An 18,893-nucleotide genomic window follows, 5' to 3' on the forward strand; every position below is an offset into this window, starting at 1 on the left:
GGAAGCTCTACAGACCACTTAGACTCCTTGCTTCCCTCAAGCATTTCACTCTCTCCCCTCCATGATATAAAAACTTCGTACTTTCTATTTTACTGGTGTCTGGATTCTTGCACAATTTTGTATCACAATAATATCCACGAGTCTTCATTTCTCATTTAATAGCAGCTTCCAGATATTACTGTTTGCCCCTTCATTTTTCTCTCCATTAATTTTCCTTCCTTTAGCACATATTTCTGCGCCTTTCTTACGTGAACCAGTTTTAAATGTATGTGCCCAGAGCAACCAGGACACCTCTCTCCCAGAGTGCTGAATTGTCACTACAGCAAATACGGCTTTTCAGCGCAGGGCGGCTGACAGCCCCTGAGAGAAAGGCTGCTGCTTTAGATGCTGATTCAGCACAGCTGGAGGAGAGACAGGCAGGAAGCAGCAGGAACAAACAACTTGCATTAAACATAAGAAGTGGAAGATTACAGACCACTAGGGGTATCAAACCCCATGATGTTATCATGCTCATGATCCCTGTACAGCCTTTCCATTAATCTCATACTACTGTGATGATCTTTGTCCTGTTAGAGTCAGAACAGTGTTTTAGGAATATTATAGGATAACCCATGATGAAAATAAAGAGAAAATTAGGCAAAAACAAATAATAACTCTATCATATTTCAGATTTTACAGCTGCAATTTTTAAAGTTTGTTTATATATAATAACATAACAGAACAAAACATATAATGTAAGGCAAGGAAGAGAAAAACAAATTGCTTTTAAAAATATCCGGCATAACACAGCAATAGATATCACACTACTGATTAGTGATATATTCCTTGGATGAACTACCTAGGAGAGGACAAAGGTGACGTGTCCACTCACTCGCTCAAGAAGTCCACAGGCTGTCTACTGGTATATATTACTACTGAGAGAACTGGTATATACTACTACTATTGTAATCCAAACTTGTAATTTAAACATGTTTTGGAAAAATCCTTTAAACCTCTTTTATTTCATCCTCTTTCCTGGTAGTACATCTGCCTTTACAGAAAAGAAAAAGAAGCTTCAGCCACTGAGTAGTCTCCTTTCGCTTTCTAGTAAAAAAATACCTTTTTCTATTTGAAGAAATAGAAATCCAGAAAACTGGTTCCTGATGTGTACTGAAAATTTTGGGGTCTGTTTTTCACCTTCAGAAATCTACTGCTATTAATAAAGCTAGTAAAACTAATTTAAAAAAAAAAAACAAACAAAACAACAAACAAATCCTTTCTAACATTGCATTAAAAAAATGCTCCACAAAAAGGAAACACATCATGCTAGAACCATTTTTAACAACGCAATAACACAGCTGTAATAGAAATTTTACTGGAAACAAAGACTGCTTTGAGTTTGGTTTTTGTTACTGAAAGCTCGGATGATGGAAAACAACTAAATATTTTAACACAGAAATCATTATTAAACTTTTTTCTGAATAGAAAGTTCTAATGTATTTTATCAACATGATTGGAAAAAATCAAGAATTTACTACAGGTTACTTGCTTCGTATTTTTAAAGGTAGAATTATTGTATTGTTTAACTGCATGTCTAGTTATTTGCTTAACTATGGACATTTAAATCATGTCTGTTTTACATGAGAAATTAAGCAGAAAGAGTAGACAAGCTTTGTTATGCTTGTTTTTTCTCTTCTAGCAGTTCACATGCATGAAGATGTTCCAGAAACACTCATGTACTCGTGTTTCTCAGTAAGGCTACTTATTTTCTTTTCTGCCCCTCCCCATGCCCCACCTCCCACCCCCAAACTTCTATTGGAGCTGTTACCTTAAAGGCAGGTTTTCATTTTGTTAGGGAGTACGTAATTCTTTTTTACTTCATTCAAGAATTTCAAAAGATTTAGCCTGTTTCTTCTAACCTCAAAAAAAAGAGGGTTATTTGTACAAATGCAAATCAGCATTTTAAAACAAATATTTTCAATATTAAAAAATACAATATCTTTATTGACTATTGTTAAAGAATTTTGACCCATAATCATGAAGGCTCTGCAGAACTTTATCACTTTTAACAGCAACAGTTTTGCAGTTTCCAAACCACTAAGGAACATTTTGGCTCCTGCTCTCAGATATGATCTGTCTGGAAATGTGTAATCTTATAAAACAAAGACAATATTAGTATTTAGAGATGCAGAACCATTTAAAAAATGCAGCATAACTGCACTGTTACACTTCATCTGGTATTTGAAACTTTTCAAGGGCATATATCTGAGTTGCTTCTCAAAATCCGTGTCTATCTGATATCAATCAAAACCTCATTTCACATTGCAGTTTTACACCTTCATAAGTTCCTGGACTTGTTATATTAAATTCAAGTATGTTGAGTAATATGTAGCGAGAGATTCCACTCCTCAGGGAAATGTTTTAAGAATTAAGTTGTTGAAATAATTCCAACTTCGAAAATCCTGGGATAATTAAAAAGCTTTCCTAACCCCCTGGACTACGTTGTTTACTTTTCATTTGCATAACACACAATCATAATTGTTTAAATATTTCTTTTCATCCACAAAATCCAAGACCTTTCTGTTTTGGAAAATGAAAGATTAAATTCCCCTAAACTCGTTTACCTCCAGGATCTTTGGCCTAAATCTCTGCCCATCCTACCATATGTAACAAGAATATTCATCGTATCATGGTATACCTTAACACAGTGTTCCAAGGCTTTCAGAAATACAGCTTTTCTTAACCAGCGCATCAAATTACTGTCTCCTTTTAAGAGCACTTAATTGGTTGTACTAAAACCTTTTATGCTAGGACTACAGAATTCAAAATCTGTTGAAAATTACTCTCATAACAAAGTCTAAAGTAGTTGTGCAATCTAAAATTACTTCTAAGACTTAAAATCTGTTACATTCATTAATAGAAAAAAAAATCATCAAAAGATCACTAGAGAGATAACAACTTCTGCTGGAGAGCCAACTCAATAGTTTAAGACCCTTCTGCCTAGAAGAATGGTAACTGAGATGGAGTATGAAAGATCTCTGGGAAATCAATAGTGGTATTTATTGGGTTTTTTACATAAAATTATAAAATAAAATAAATAAAAAAAAAAGAAAAGTAGATAAGATGTACTTGTGTAACCAGGTCACGGCTAAACTGAGAAAATCACTGTAGCTGTGTGTTCTGGAAGTCAAAACTTTAGTGATAGGTTTGAAAACCCATCAGAAATTCATGGAATAAAGCCTTCAAAATATAACCTTCAGCTTGGGAAATCCCTGAGCTGTGGACTGCCACATGCCAGAAAGTTTCATTTTATGCTTGATCTGTTCTTATTTTTCCTAGGCGTTTTTGACTGGCCACTATTAGACACAGGATATCAGACTAGAGGGTGCTTTAATCAAACTGAATATAGCCATTCTTTTCTTCTTGTTCAAAAAATTAAGATTTTGAGAAGATTGAGATTTGGAGATTTATTTTTTTAAAAATCTTCATTTTGCATATGCTATACAAAACTTCTATTTGTCATTATAAATGACTAAGGTAAAATATATTTCCTAAAAACTGTTGCTTCAGTAAACATCAATATTTCATTGCGTAGCTTATTGTTGCATTTCCTGTGATACCAATAAAAATCTGATGTAATACCAGAGGTCACAAGCGTGGAGTACCAGTCACACCTTAACAAGAAAGAAGTTAATCATTGATATTTTACTATTAGGAGTGAATCCATTAAAGTCAACAATGTTGCCTTACTGTGACTGATGACAGATCGCACTTCAAAAAATCAACTAGGCAAGAAAAGCTGTTCAAGACACATTTGAAATTATTGGTATCTTAAAGAGCTAGTTTTTCTTCCTCTGTTGTACTTAGCCCTTTGGTTTTTGAAGAATTAGATTATTTATCATGTAAGACATCTCACATCCCTAGTAGAACACCTTTGTCTTCTGGAAGATACAAAAGGGATTTAGGAAAAATACTGTTTGTAAAAAGAGGAATAAAATGATCACTTCACACCTCAACAAACTTCCTTTACATACTCTTAACACACAAACACTGCATCTAAATTGACTGACAGGAAAAAAGTCCAGTTATTTGAACTTAAGTAAACGCTGTTACTTGGAGAAAACTGTTGAGCTCACGAAATACACCATCTACACAAAAAGGTAACTCCAATATCAACTTGTTACTTTTAATATAATCCACACAATAGTGAAGAGTTGGAAGTGAATTTTAAGCAGGAGTGTCACTGCTAACTCTCTTAATCCTCATTTCCTCCCCCTAGTACTGAAGACATACATGTTTGTAATGACAGGGTTAATTCCTGGAAGCATTTCTAGCATTTAGTGTGTGGTTTCAACTGTGCAAAATGGCTTCTCTTGAAAAAGAAATGTAATATGTGTACATTTTAAAATTTATACTAACTGACAAAAATAATCAAGTGCAGTTGCCTTTTCCTAATTAGAAAACATTCACTGCACTTCAATTCCCTTTATTTGATATGTTTCAGCTACAGTTCTCAATTTTTAAAGTGCAGTCCAAAGTCTAATGAAACATCATTGTAAAATTACACAGAATATTTAGACTGACCTATCAGATCAGTTTGCTATTTCCAAGTCTGCTACGACTATAACTAATGAGTTGGTGGATGAGGAGACAAAAAAACGTAATAAATTTTTGTTCTTGCTTGCCATTTTTTAGTGATTTGAAAAAGCTGAGTCTAAGCTAGCTTAGCTTCGAGGGAAAGCAGCAATTTTCTTCCTTTGAGCATTTACTGGCTAATCTTCCAGTCAGGAAGTATTTTCCGAATAAATCGATGACTTTTTTCCGGTTTAGCTGTAAGTATTAGCAACACCCAAGAAACAGGCTGGTTTTTTCTTCATAGTTATTTAAAAAGCATACTAATAGTTAATAATTTTGTTCTTGAAAAGGGGTCAACAGAGAAGGCTGGAAGCGTAGAGATCAGACTGAAAAACAAAGCAGTCTTTAAACTGCCCAGCTGCTCTACTCGCTATTAGCAATTTTATCACACTGGCTACTTTCACTTCACTTTAAGAGAACTGTGTAGTTGTCCTTCTTAATCCTACCGATCTAGTATCGTGAAATATGGCAAAACAATAGAACGCATTTATCAATGCCACGTTTCAGGGATGACCCCATCTATGGTGTTCTTCCATGCTCCCACTGGCAGGAAATTGTGCAGAATAATACTCGATCCCCTCACTGTAGGAGAGGAAAAATGGTATGCATCACATACTTCTCATGATTCCTAACCAAATATAGTCATGCCAGCAGAATTTCGTGACACTGTTTCAGTTGCATCGACTGTATAGCCTGCTCTGTGATGACTAAGTTTATGAAATCATTCCAAACACCTGTTTGCTGAGAGAGTTTGTTATACTACCACCAGTACTGCCGTGAGCATTTACATGGGCAAAGGACCCATACTGAACTTGTCAACACCATAAGAAATCACACAAATCTTTCTCCAAAAATCAACAATGAAGTTTTCATGAGGTTACCTAAAATGGGTAATTACTTATTTGAATTCTGAATCTCCCACACAAGAAATTAGGGCAAAAGAGTCTTCCAACAGTAACAAAGAATCCTTTTATTAAGCTTCAAGATGGTAGTGAAATGGAGCGTCTACTTTCTTAATAAGCTAACAAAAGGGTTAATAAAACCATGCTGTCAGCCGTTAAACACTGCAAAACAGCCCCAGTTTGATGTGGCAATTTTTAAATTTCATTGCTCTCACTCTCATACTTTTTCTGAAACCTAATTTTTTGTGTTGGAAGCCTTGCTAACGCAAACCTTCTAATGAAGTGAAATACAGCCATAAATCTATTCCCAACAAGAGGAATAGATTGCTTCTTGGTAGCAAAACAGAACAAAGGAGAAAGATCCAGATTTTCAAGCTGTTAAAAATATTTTCATGACTGCCTTTGCCTTATAAAAAAAACTGGTCTAGCTAAACTCTGAAAGTTGCATCTGTACAGCATTTTCTTCATACTGCTGGGCAGTATTTGATCTATCTATAATATAAAGATTTAAAGAATTACTGCTGATCATGTGGCATGACCAGTACAACAAGGCCTCTAAAAAATGTTACCATATTTAGGATTTTCATTAAGCCAAAGAAGTGCTTCCATATGAGGAGAACGAGATTGACACCACAGAAAGATAAGGTTACACAGAAATATATATCGAGCATTTGAAACAGTGACATGTATAAAAGATACAAGAAAAAAATGGTAATGATCACAAAATAAAGGTAGATGAGAATGGCAAAATTTGTCTTAAGATGGCAATAATATTTAACGATGAAGGTGCGGAGGTATCAGGAAATTTGGAAAAAAACACAAGAACTCTATGTTCTACAATACTAATCTAAACAAAAAATGATTTGCTCAGTTTTATAATGCCTAATATTACCTTACTAGAATGATAGTCATTATGATATAACAAATAATGTGTTACTATAATACAATTACATAAGTACATAATTATAAAGAAAAAGATCTTGTAATCCATACAGATTGTTGTTTTATTAGATATCATAAAGAGAAGACAACCCTGTCATTTTCATTTGTATCAATATTATAATAGTAGAAAAATAAATTCGGCAACATACTGGGGAGTGCTGGTATCTCATAGCACAGCATGCATCAGACTTGCACACATGCTGCAACAGTGGTGAATACTCACATCCTAAGTATGATGTGCTTTGCATATGTAAAATTCACAGCAAACACACAGAGGAACACTACAGTGAACGTGCAGAGGTCTGCCATACTGTGAATACATTAAGATCTCTGTGCTATCAACCAGAGCTGGTTGATAATATGTGTATATGTGTTGCAAACATCATCCAATATGCATAATTCAGACTTAACACTACTTTTAACCAATTGTGAATATTCAGCATACTACATATTTGATATACTGTATTATTAGCAATTTGTGTGTGCTTTGCTATATGCTTGACCTTTTGCATGCGAGTAGTACTGCTAAATTCCACTGAATTGCTGTTAGCAATTATACTTAAAATTTTTTTTAAAAATCCATACACCTATGTGATTTGCAGAATCAGTCATGATGCTTAAAGGTAAATTGTAGCCTTGTACTCTTGTCGCTTTCACAGTCAAGCATATCTATATATCTGTTGGTACAAACTGGTTCTTAAAATTCTATACTTTCTAAAGGAACTCACATTGTACCAGGACAGAGTATTCTCCCTGAAAACTGAACCTAGATATCCATTAATGTCATAAAAGCCTTCCTCAGAGAAATATTTATTCAGGTATCATTTCAAGAATTGAATGCCTCTTTTAACTTAGCAAGAGATTAACAATGAATTTCTTAATGGGTGTTGATGTGAAAAGATTTCTATTAATTCTTGCATTCCACAGCAAGATGGGTTAAAAAAAATGAAACAAAAAAGAAAATCAAACGGATATGCTCTAGAAGGACAAAATATTAACTCACAGGAAAACAGAAAATTTTAAAAAAAAAAGTGATTTTCAGATACTATAACTTTCGCTTGTTTAGCACGTATTTTGAGATTCTTTGCTTTAATAAATCAGCCTTCAACTGAGATGGCCCGAGATAGTTGAGAGTGTGAAAAAACTGTTCAAACCAAAATGCATTGCTTTTGCAATCTTAAAACTCATTTTTTGGTGACAAGTGGCTAACAAACATCACTGCAGTCAAAGGAAGAAGCTAAAAGATCTCAAAAGCAATTGTACTCTTGTAGTTTTAAGCTACAGTTAGATTTAGAAATGATTATATGATTTCTAAAAATTCAAATGTCTATTTTACAGTAGTCAATGCTTTGCATTGGGCAGAATACTGTGAATAGATTTATCTGTGTTAAAATGTAAGGAATATCTTAAGGCTCACATTCTGCAAAGGCGTAAAAAAATATAAAATATATACCCGAGGCTTATATTGGAATTCATGTGACTACTCACATCCTAAAATTCTGCATGCATTTAACTAGTTGTTAGAAAAGTGGTTTGCACTTCCAAAACAGTCATTTCTTCAATGTAAATTCCACATTAGAGAGAACTGTTTGTGAACTAAACAGTTTTTACATTTTTCTTAGGAAAATAAAAAACCCTAACAACAATAATTGCAAACACGATATCTGCGACTGGAATTTAACAAAATTAAAAAGATTAATAATTGGCCTTAAAAAAGAAAGGAAGTAAAGAAATGAAGCACTGGCTTAATCAAGCTGGGAGTTGGAAAAAGATCCAAGTATTTAGCAACCTAATCCTGCTTTCTAGCAAAATCTCATGGTTTGGCATACTTTTGCTCTTCAAGTACTGACATTGGATAGAAGATACATTTACGTATTTTTTCCCTAATATTTTCTCACTTTAAACTGTATTTCTAGCAATATGTTTGAAAGTAGTACAGTGACAGAATTGAAAGTGACCATACAGGATAGGTTCTTGATATCAAGTAAAAAAGCCCAAAAGCAACAGAGCTAGTTTAGCAAATTACATCTAATCAGAGGCCCCATTTCAGTGGTTTCAGGTTGGATGAGGCTTTGAGCAACGTGATCTAGTGGAAGGTGTCCCTGGCCATAGCAGGGGGATTTTTAACTAGATGATCTTTAAGGTCTCTTCCAACTCAAAGCATTCTCTATGATTCTATGATCTTAGTAAAATTAAATATATTTCCAAACTGAATCCTATCTGGTTACACCCAGAAAGTAAACACAATTTTAAGAAGTCAATGAACATTCCTGATTTTTCAAGGCCAGGTTGCATGAGGCTTTGGGCAACCTGGTGTAGTGGAGAGTTTCCCTGCCCATGGCAGGGGGGTTGGAACTAGATGATCTTTAAGGTCCCTTCCAACCCTAACCATTCTATGATTCTATGACTTCCAATGGAAAGAAAGGGTTAATAGGTTGCTTTAAGACAAAGGGAAGATCTAAAGAAGGAGAGCATGAATTAATTACCATCAATTGATTACTCTGTACAAGAATTTTCATGTTAAGTACCGAAATCTGATTTTCGTTTGGCTGGAAGAATGTGATAGTACGCGTTGTTTCTAGAAATCTTTTCCTTGAGTGAACTACATAGTAACAGTTCATCAATAACACCAATGTGCTTTCGTAAGGCATTTGGTGGCAAATACCAAAGAAGATAGTATGCCACTGTGCTTGTTTCAACATGATCTTGATTCAGCTCTTCGGTTTACGAAAAAAAATTCTCTCAGCTAATTCCTTCTGACATCTGCAGACACCTTCAGTATTTAATCAAATCTCCTTTCCAACTAATGCTATCAAAATATCAATCTCATATTTTATGCTGAAATGTGTACCACTTGTACAATGTAGACTAGACTCCACAAAATTTAGCTTTGAAAGAGTGTATAAATTCTACTGGTTCACACAAGCATGCCACATCTGGGGAGAAACCTCACGAGCTTCATGTTATACCTGAGCCTTGGGCTTTATTCCAGCCAGAATCATTCAACTTTTGAAGGCTATTCCAAGAGACAGAGTAACTCATGAGGCGCTTATGGAATGTTAGTAATGTAGGACTTAAATAAAGTTTTAGCATCATCGAAACAATGTAAAATTGATCTTTTACTCATAGTATGTGATAAACCTGTCTCATATTTTTTTTTTAAAAATGACACAATACGTAAGAAGCAAGAAAAGTGAAATAACAGAAAGAGACATCCTTTGTCCTAAACAGGAAGCATTAACTTGAAAGAGAACTGAATTCACTTCTTCACGACATGTACATTCAGTGAAATGAATGGAACATCTCCAAACCTATTCCACCTAGAAATCAGATCGTCCTACTTCAACAGTTTAATCTACTACATGCTTTTCTCTCAAAAAAACTCAGCAAACCACCAAAAAAATCCCCAGACTCTATCAACAGTGTTAGCTTATAATGGCAAATTCAAACCATACCAATAGCTACGGTGTGCTGACAATTACTTTCAGACAGTTTATTTCCTCATCAGTCTATTACAGAAATACTTATGGAATCATTCATGTGTAAAAGAGATATATTTTGTATTTTGGTTAACAAAATGTGTTTAGTAAACACATAAAATAACTTTGATGTAAATTTAAACTATGAAGTCTGAAAGTTTAAAATTGCTAATTTTATTGGATGGTTCATCATTCCATTAACAGAGTTAATCTAGATTTTTCTTTATGAAGAAAAAACGTAACAAGCCAGATATCAGTAAAATATAACTCTTAATAAAAAAAATCCAATTTGACAAGGCATATACACAAACAGATAATTATTTCTCTGAAAATGGGACTTCCAATTTCAAGTATAAAAAGTTAAAGACAGTTAATTTGTAATATTTATGGCACAATTAATGTTAGGGAAGTACATGATGAAAAATACTGACACAGATGAAACTAACACTGTTTTACAACAAAGACATTCCAGTTCGCTATGGATGATTGGCATTGTTATAGGGATCGGAGTGTTTCATGAGGCAAAAATAGAATTTATATTGCATTCTGCTAATTAAAAGTATATACATAGTCAGTTCTCTTAAAGATTACATGGGTAAGCTTTTGAAGCTCCTAATGGAAGAATTTATCATATACAGGCTGGGTAAGAGAAGGTAGACAGAAATAAACAGTTGATTTATTTGCAAACAGAATACAATGGATGACGCTTTATGTCGTCTCAGTTTTGGCATTAATAACATAGCTGACAACAAAAACTAACTACAGAGGTATTCAATGTGATCTGAATTTTGAGTCCTTAGAGCAAGACAAGTCCTTAGGTGTTGTGGACACACTGGAGGGAAGGGATGCCATCCAGAGGGACCTTGACAGGCTGGAGAGATGGGCCTGTGAGAACCTCATGAAGTTCAACAAGGCCAAGTGCAAGGTCCTGCACATGGGTCGGGGCAATCTCAAACATAAGTACAGGCTGGGCAGAGAATGGATTGAAAGCAGCATGGAGGAAAAGGACTTAGGAGTGCTGGTGGATGAGAAGCTCAACATGAGCCGGCAATGTGCACTGGCAGCCCAGAAAGTCAACCGTATCCTGGGCTGCATCGAAAGAAGCGTGGCCAGCAGGTCAAGGGAGGTGATTCTGCCCCTCTACTCTGCTCTCGTGAGACCCCACCTAGAATACTGTGTTCAGCTCTGGAGTCCCCAACACAAGAAGGACATGGAGCTGCTGGAGCGGGTCCAGAGGAGGGCCACGAAGATGATCCGAGGGCTGGAGCACCTCTCCTATGAAGACAGGCTGAGGGAGTTGGGGCTGTTCAGCCTGGAGAAGAGAAGGCTCCAGAGTGATCTTATAGCAGCCTTCTAGTACTTAAAGGGGGCCTACAGGAAAGCTGGAGAGGGACTTTTTACACGGGCATCTAGTGATAGGAGAAGGGGCAATGGATTTAAACTGAAAGAGGGGAGATTTAGATTGGATATAAGAAAGAATTTTTTCACTCTGAGGGTGGTGAGGCACTGCAACAGGTTGCCCAGAGAAGTTGTGAATGCCCCATCTCTGGAGGTGTTCAAGGCCAGCTTGGACGAGGCTTTGGGGAACCTGGTGTAGTGGAGGATTTCTCTGCCCATGGCAGCAGGGGGGTTGGAACTAGATGATCTTTGAGGTCCCTTCCAATCCTAACCATTCTATGATTCTATGATTCTAAGACATTTAGTAAGGATCCACTTCACAAAAATCAATAACAGGACTTTGTTCTAGACCAACACTAAATCAATTTTATATTAGTTCTTTCAGTTACCTCGAGGAATGTTTGAGATGTAACAGCTAAAGGCACCACAATCAAAAGAGGGAATATGCAAGAAATTCCTGTTACTGTTTAATTATGGTTTGAGATGTGGGAAATATTTTTCTCTTCCATTTTTCAATTTTTTTTCTGTCTGGTGAAAAGAAGTTAAAAGTCTACATATTTACCCTTTCACAGGAAACTGCAAAGTTAAAAATTTGTTATCATAAAGCACCACTGTATTTAAAAGATGAGTACTCCTGATACACATAAGGTTAAAAGGTCATATCCCAGATCAAATTGCCCAAGTTAGTGCTAGTAAGCACTCATTATATATTCCTAAAAAATATCTAGTAAGAGAATTTTATTGGCCCTGATCAAACTCTGTGACTGCATACATGAAGAGATACCCCTGCAGCATCAAGTCTACCTCCAGAAGTAAAGATTTTTGGACAGTTTTAGAAAAGTAGTAAAAGCTGATTAAGGCAAGCAGTAAGCAGATGCTCTCCCACCAACTCTATTTAGCAATATCTTTCACTGTTATTTAGCCAGCAAAACGTCCGACTCTAATTCTTAGGACAGCTTGCCATGGTTTAGCCCAGCCAGCAGCTAAGCTACCAGGCAGCCTTTCATTCACTCCTCCCCCCTGCCCTGGAGGAGTAGGGAGGAGAAAAATTTAACAAAAGGTCTGACAGTAGATAAGAACAGGGAGGGATCACCCACCAACTCTGGCCCTGGGCAAAACGGACTCGGCCTGAGGGACAAATCAACTTAAGTTGTTAACAGTCCATGCAGAAAAGATAACGATAAACAAAACCAGATATTAAGAACACCTTGTCCCCACCCCTCTCTTCTTTTGAGCTCTGCCTCCTCCCTGCAGCAGCACAGGGGGATCGGAAATGGAGGTTGCAGGTCAGTTCATCTCACATTGCTGCTCCTTCCTTAAAGGAGAAGGACACCTCACACTCTTTCTCCTGCTCCAATGGATCCCCTCCTCACAGGATGTAGTCCAAAGACTTCTCCAACGTATGTCCTTCCTGCAGGATGCAATCCTTACCCATCAGATTCTCCAGTATGGGCTTTTCCCATGGAGTCATGGCTTCTTAGGGCATAGCCACTTGCTCCAGTGCGGAGTCCCTTCTCAAGGACTGCAGATGCATCTTCGCTCCACTGTCAGTCTCCAGCAGCATGGGGGGATCCTTCCCACAGAGACAATCCTCTAAGAACTCCTTTGGGCACAGGCATCTCTGCTCCACCATGAGGTTCTCCATGGGCTGCAATTGGATCTCTGCTCCACTGTTTTTCTCATGGGCTGCAGGGGAATCTCAGCCTGCAGTCTTGCCACAGACTCCAGGGGAATCTCAGCTCCAGCACACCACCTCCCACTCCATCTTCACTGATCTTTGTGTCGGCACAGCTGTTTCTCCAAGATCTCAGTCCTTTCTCTGCTGCAGCTGTGCTGGGCTCAATTGGCCTAACAAACTTAGTCAGTCGTAGCAAGACCAACTCCACCCAGCGGGTACCCTGGCAGTCGGGCGCTTTGGAGCTCTCTGAGCTTCACCACCACGGCCATCTCCAGTCAAGTGGTGGTGGCCCAGCGAAGGCAGTCGCCTACCTGGGAGCCCGGGGAGGGGGGCAACCCCTCACCTCCCCCCTCTTTTCGCTGCACATTCCGTCTGGCTCGAGTTCTTTTGTCCCCTTCTTAAATACGGCATTTGCAAAGGCGCTGATTGGCTCAGCCCTGGCCAGAGGTGGGTCCGACCTGGGCAGAGACTGGTACGACTGGTTTTAGAGCCAGGGAAGCCTCTTGCATCTCCTTCCAGGAGCTATCTCTGCAGTGCCACTCCTGCTACCAAAACCCCACTACACAGATCCAGCACACAGCTTTATGGTGAGAAACTTCCTGGCTACATTGCTGCATTGGAACTATGCTATCAAGGATATGCCAAAAGAATGCAGAAGAAGGTCGCTGTGCATAAGCAGCTATAAAGTTTTGGGTTGTTTAAATACCACATATATGTCAACTTTTAGCTTCTTCTACTTTCTTTAAATACATTAAGTCTTAATAAAATATATACATAGCAAAAATATTACAAATGAGAAAATTTTTCACTATATAACTGTCCTTCTTAGAAAGCGGGTGAAATTCTTTTAAGTTTATACTGTGAAATTATTTAAAGGTCTGAAATAAATTTTTGACTGATCCTCCAGACCTCATTACCTGCTCATCCTAATTCAAGTGAGCAATCCCTTACACTCAGTGAGACCACGCCTTCTTAAAAGTTAAATGCATATTCATCTCGGTTGTGCATTTGTACAGTGATATAAATCAAGCTCTTCCAAACAAGCAGTAATTGGTGTAATATTTACTTTTGTCAATATAGGTGCTGGAATGATGACTACAGAAATATTTAATCCCCTCCATTCCTCATGCTGCGTAGCTGTGGGAACCATTTAATGTGTCTCTTGCTACACCTGTTGTAAAAAGTATCTCTGTGCATCAATAAGATAAGATTAATATAGCTAACTGGAGTTGCAGAGAAAAATCTCTAACTTCAGCTTCCCTGGTTTTACAATCAAACTTCAGTCACTCCATTTAATACTTCTGCCAAACTCTCACATCTATGGGAACATATAGCCTCACCATGTTCCTCAGACTAGTGTCAATGCCAATTGTCAATAAAAGATAGGTTTTCCAGCTGTAAAATACAGTAAAAGGATTCCTCATCTAGTGCTCTCAAAAGACCAAAATCCTCTCCTGGGGAACTCATAAAATCTTGTGGAAAGTTATAAAACTCTTAATATACCACAGGAAACAATCTCCTACAGGCAGGAGGATTAGCAAAATGACCTTGTAAGTTTTTGTCATATATAATTCCTATGATACTTTTTTTTGAAGTCATATGCAAGCAGCTACCTAATTTTCTCCTCTGTTGTTTTAGAGTTAGCTTACTTAAGGCAAATAGAGAAACCATGTTGTAATAAGCAAGAGCTCTTCTGCAATTCTACAATTGGTATCTTTTTTGCAAGTCGTGTGGATTATAGTTTTTTTATCTATATTCCATACCATATCAGAAACATGCAAACACGCACACAAAATCTGAAATTCTTGTAACATTTAACTTATGAACAGGAAAGGATGAGCATGCTATTAGCAGATGGAATTGTGTTATTTTCAATCTTCAAGATAGTTTTAATTTTGTTGAGTTGAAGAAGCTCTGCACTTACTCAACTCTTGTATTCTGTTTTGCAATACAGTGTACATATTCCATCATCTAACAATAATAAAGATGAAATCTTACACCTGTAGTTTGCAAATAAACAATGAAAGACAGAAGTACAAAACCAGCTTTCAAAAATTCTGGATTTCTGAAGGAAGAAAGAAAGAAAATTATCAAGGTAGGTTTCTTTCAATATACACAAGAAAACTATTTCTCTAATTAAGCCTGAATATTAATAGGAATTGTTGAATTTTCTTTTCATTAATAAGCGATTTGGAACCAGATGTGTATGTGTAAGGAAATATATATTAAAATATAAATATTAAAATATAAATATTCAAACATATATGTGCATACTTATGTAATATAGTGTATGTATCCTGGACTTTCAAAAAAATGTTCCAGGGCAAAGGCTCAAAAGGTTAAATTGTCCAAAAACCAATGAAAAAAGTTAAAGCCATATTGTCTATTTACTACATTTAAGAATACTGTAAGGAAAATGTATAAGAAACACTGGATATAAAGAAAGCAATAATGATTACAAAAAGGCCATTTATGTGCTGATGTTGGAAATTAGAAAACTTCTGAACAGCTGATGAACATATTCCTGTTACAGCCTTCTAGTTATAGTGCAGAGATAACCATAATCAGTTTTAGTGTCGAGATGTGGCCAGTTTCTGCAAAAAAAATACATGACATGGTTTGAAAGGATAGATAACAGGGGACTTCTTTAACAAAATGTTCCACCAGACCACTATGCCTACATACTTAAAGTAATTCAATGCTTGAACTTGCTTGAGCTGCAAAATTAAACACCTGCCCCCAAACTGAAAGGACTGTGGGAAGAAAAATGAAGTACTTGTGATTCGCATCGTTTTCGGCAGATAATCTACTTATTGAGACATTTTTTCTCACCTTGCATGCCCAAGCTCACCAACCTGTCTATCTTTACTCTCACAAGATATTCAAAATTTGCCTTTTATTTCTAGTTAACGCTGAAAGAAATGCACAACTGAAGGTGAATGATCTCTCACAAATATTAGCACGCACAATTACAAAAATAGGCTTTGGTCATCACTTCTGGTTTGGTTCATTCCAACATGTTCCAATGATTGATTTCTCTTGAGTATAGTAATACATATGCTCCCATTAAAAATCAAGAGAAGGAAATAAAAGGCTGAGCTTTCTGATCTAGCTACAGTCAGAATAACCATCTGGGTTCTTAGTGGGATACTAACACATATTTTCTTCTCTATCAGCAAAGTGTGTCACAGAAAAAGTCCTGGACAGGATGGTCTTCAAGCAAACGAAATACAAACAATTGAAAATGGTTCAAAGTTAAGCAAAACTTGACTGATACAGAGGTATTGTATTGTGACGGAAACCTATAACACACCTTGGTATCAGAGAGACTATTTAGGTCATAATACACAAGTTACAGTATTATATTCTTAAAAAAGAATAGTCAGCCATTCTCTGTCACACCCTGGATAGTAAAAAAAAGGTATAGCTTTCAAAGACTGAATTTTAAAAACAGAATCACAGGCAAGAGTTTTGGGGAATTTTTACTGTAAATTAATAGAATGAACAAACCCATGATATATCTGTCATAGGTAAATTATAGCTTAGATAATATAGATTTGCCAGTACTTTAGATAAAACCTTACTGGGGATTTGAAAGTTCCATTTAGATGACTGCTAAAGTACACTCATGTTAAAAAAGAACAGTGACATTAATATTGGGAAAGAAATGGGTGATGAATAATAAAGGAAAAAAAAAGAAGAAAAAGCAGATCAAAAGATAAAAGAAAAATTCAGAAAAAGAAAAAAAAACACAAAGAAAGTTGAAATAGTCACATGGTGTCAGTGTAAAGAATAAGCCTTTGAAAATTATTTGCTAAAATACTTTTTGCATTCTGTGTATTTTTCTTAATCCATAATTATCCTTTAATGCACATGTGTAACAGACAACACTGTTAATGGACATGTATAAAAAAATCATTATTTTCTATAACACTTTTTTTTTACAGAGTCTGAAAAAAACTCTAGTACAATATGCTTTCTACCAAAACTTAGAAACTATATTTGAATGCTGGCTTAAATTCAGATAATGCGGCATGCAGTAACTCTCACACAGTACGGAATAATGCTATGCAAATAGGATGCATTATATGCAAAGGCCTGCACCAAAATATATCCACGTGCAAAAAAAGGCTTATGATGTGTGGACGTATGAAAGAGAGACTGACCATTGAAATGGGCCATTTAGAGACCTCTGATGTATGGAATCCATAGGATCTGTGACAAACGAGGCGAAATGCCTCTGTCACTATGTATGGTAGCAAGAAAATGCCATGTAATCAGCTCGGCATTTATCAGCCAGTAGTGTTAACTCCTTAACAATATGTTTTTTGAAGAGAACTTTCCAATTCAACCAAATACTTTGGAAAACTGAGTTCTAAACAATGTAGTGATGCTTATAATAGAAGAGTTCTCAACAAGTTTTTAAAAAAAAAAAATCACCAAGAGCTAGGATGTAAAATTAAGTATTGCACAGTATTCTAGGAGACAGAGAAACCCAAAGGACAAGCTCTACAGCTGTAGGAGCCGCTCAAATTATTTAGATCTGAATTTTATCAATCAACTGATTTTAAATTTCAGAATTCTATGAAATATAAAGGTGGGTGTATCACATCAAAGGTTTATATAGCCAGTATCTTGCCTCCAGCAGTGGCCAGTGATGTGCCTAGAGAGCAGCACAGAAACAGGGCACACATAAAGCAAAACTTCACGGACATGCCATCCACAGGAAACGGTGACCTGCACATCAGGAATTTCCTCTGAGCCAGACGAAGTATCTTTATTTTTAATATGCACATAAATATTCTACTTTTATTCTTAGTTGTACTTTGCAGCACTAGAAATACAACAAAAAAAATGTCACATTTTGTATTCTGCTGACGAGAAGCCTGCATTTGTTGCACAGTTAACAGTGCTCTTGGTAACTGTTTACATTGCCCTGGATGATCACTTACAAAACACCAAGATTTTCTTTAAAAAAAGCTTACATATAATTAATTCCAGTCTTCCAAAACTGATATGAAAAATAAAAACATAAGACAAAGACACTAAGAATATTCCCTAAAAATAAGACTGGAAAAGACACTTAATGTCATTAAAGGGCACTGAGAACTAACCAGAATCAACAGTGAAAGGACAATCCTCAGCTCATTTTATGAGTGTTTTCTGTGCCTTCACACAGGAAAAAAAAAATTGAAAACGCCCAGCCGTGCAGGTGAACAAAACTATCCTGCTATTCTTAATTGCTACTTCATCTCACCACTTTTCACCAAGGTAGAAGGTATTTTTCGAGTAGCAGCATGTGGTTCCATGACAGACTCCACAGGCAGTTATGCTGTGAGTTTTGGAGATTCCTTTATATTGGGATGCTGCTTTTGCTGCTGTGTTGGATTGTCATAACTGCTCAAACAGCATTTTCTTCTCTTTTCAGACACCAAATTCTGAAGGTGTTCTCTTGTTTATATAGATATTTATATATACATATATGGAAAAATATACAGAGTTGTATATTAAATGCCCATGTACCATAGAAGTTTAAATGTTATTTTGTAAATCTCACCTACTATGCCAGAAATATTAATGATATTCTTACTTATATTTTTAATATTGTCATTAAAACATACTGCTGCACTTCAGTTTTCTTATTTTTTTTCCATTTTTTGGTAATATCTTCTAAAACAGCATTTAAAAACTAAACAGTGACTCTGTAAACATACACATTTCTGTCTTTTTAAGCTGAGGTACAGAAGAAATTGAAAGCACAAAAGATCAGTAGCCACTTTTGATACCTAATTTAAAATAGTATGCAATATATAGGTCATTTCACTGAATATGGAATCAGAGGGCCAGCATAAATATTTGTATAGCTATCCAGTACAAATC

This window comes from Tauraco erythrolophus, chromosome 5 (assembly GCF_009769465.1).
Source record: "Tauraco erythrolophus isolate bTauEry1 chromosome 5, bTauEry1.pri, whole genome shotgun sequence".
NCBI lineage: Eukaryota > Metazoa > Chordata > Aves > Musophagiformes > Musophagidae > Tauraco > Tauraco erythrolophus.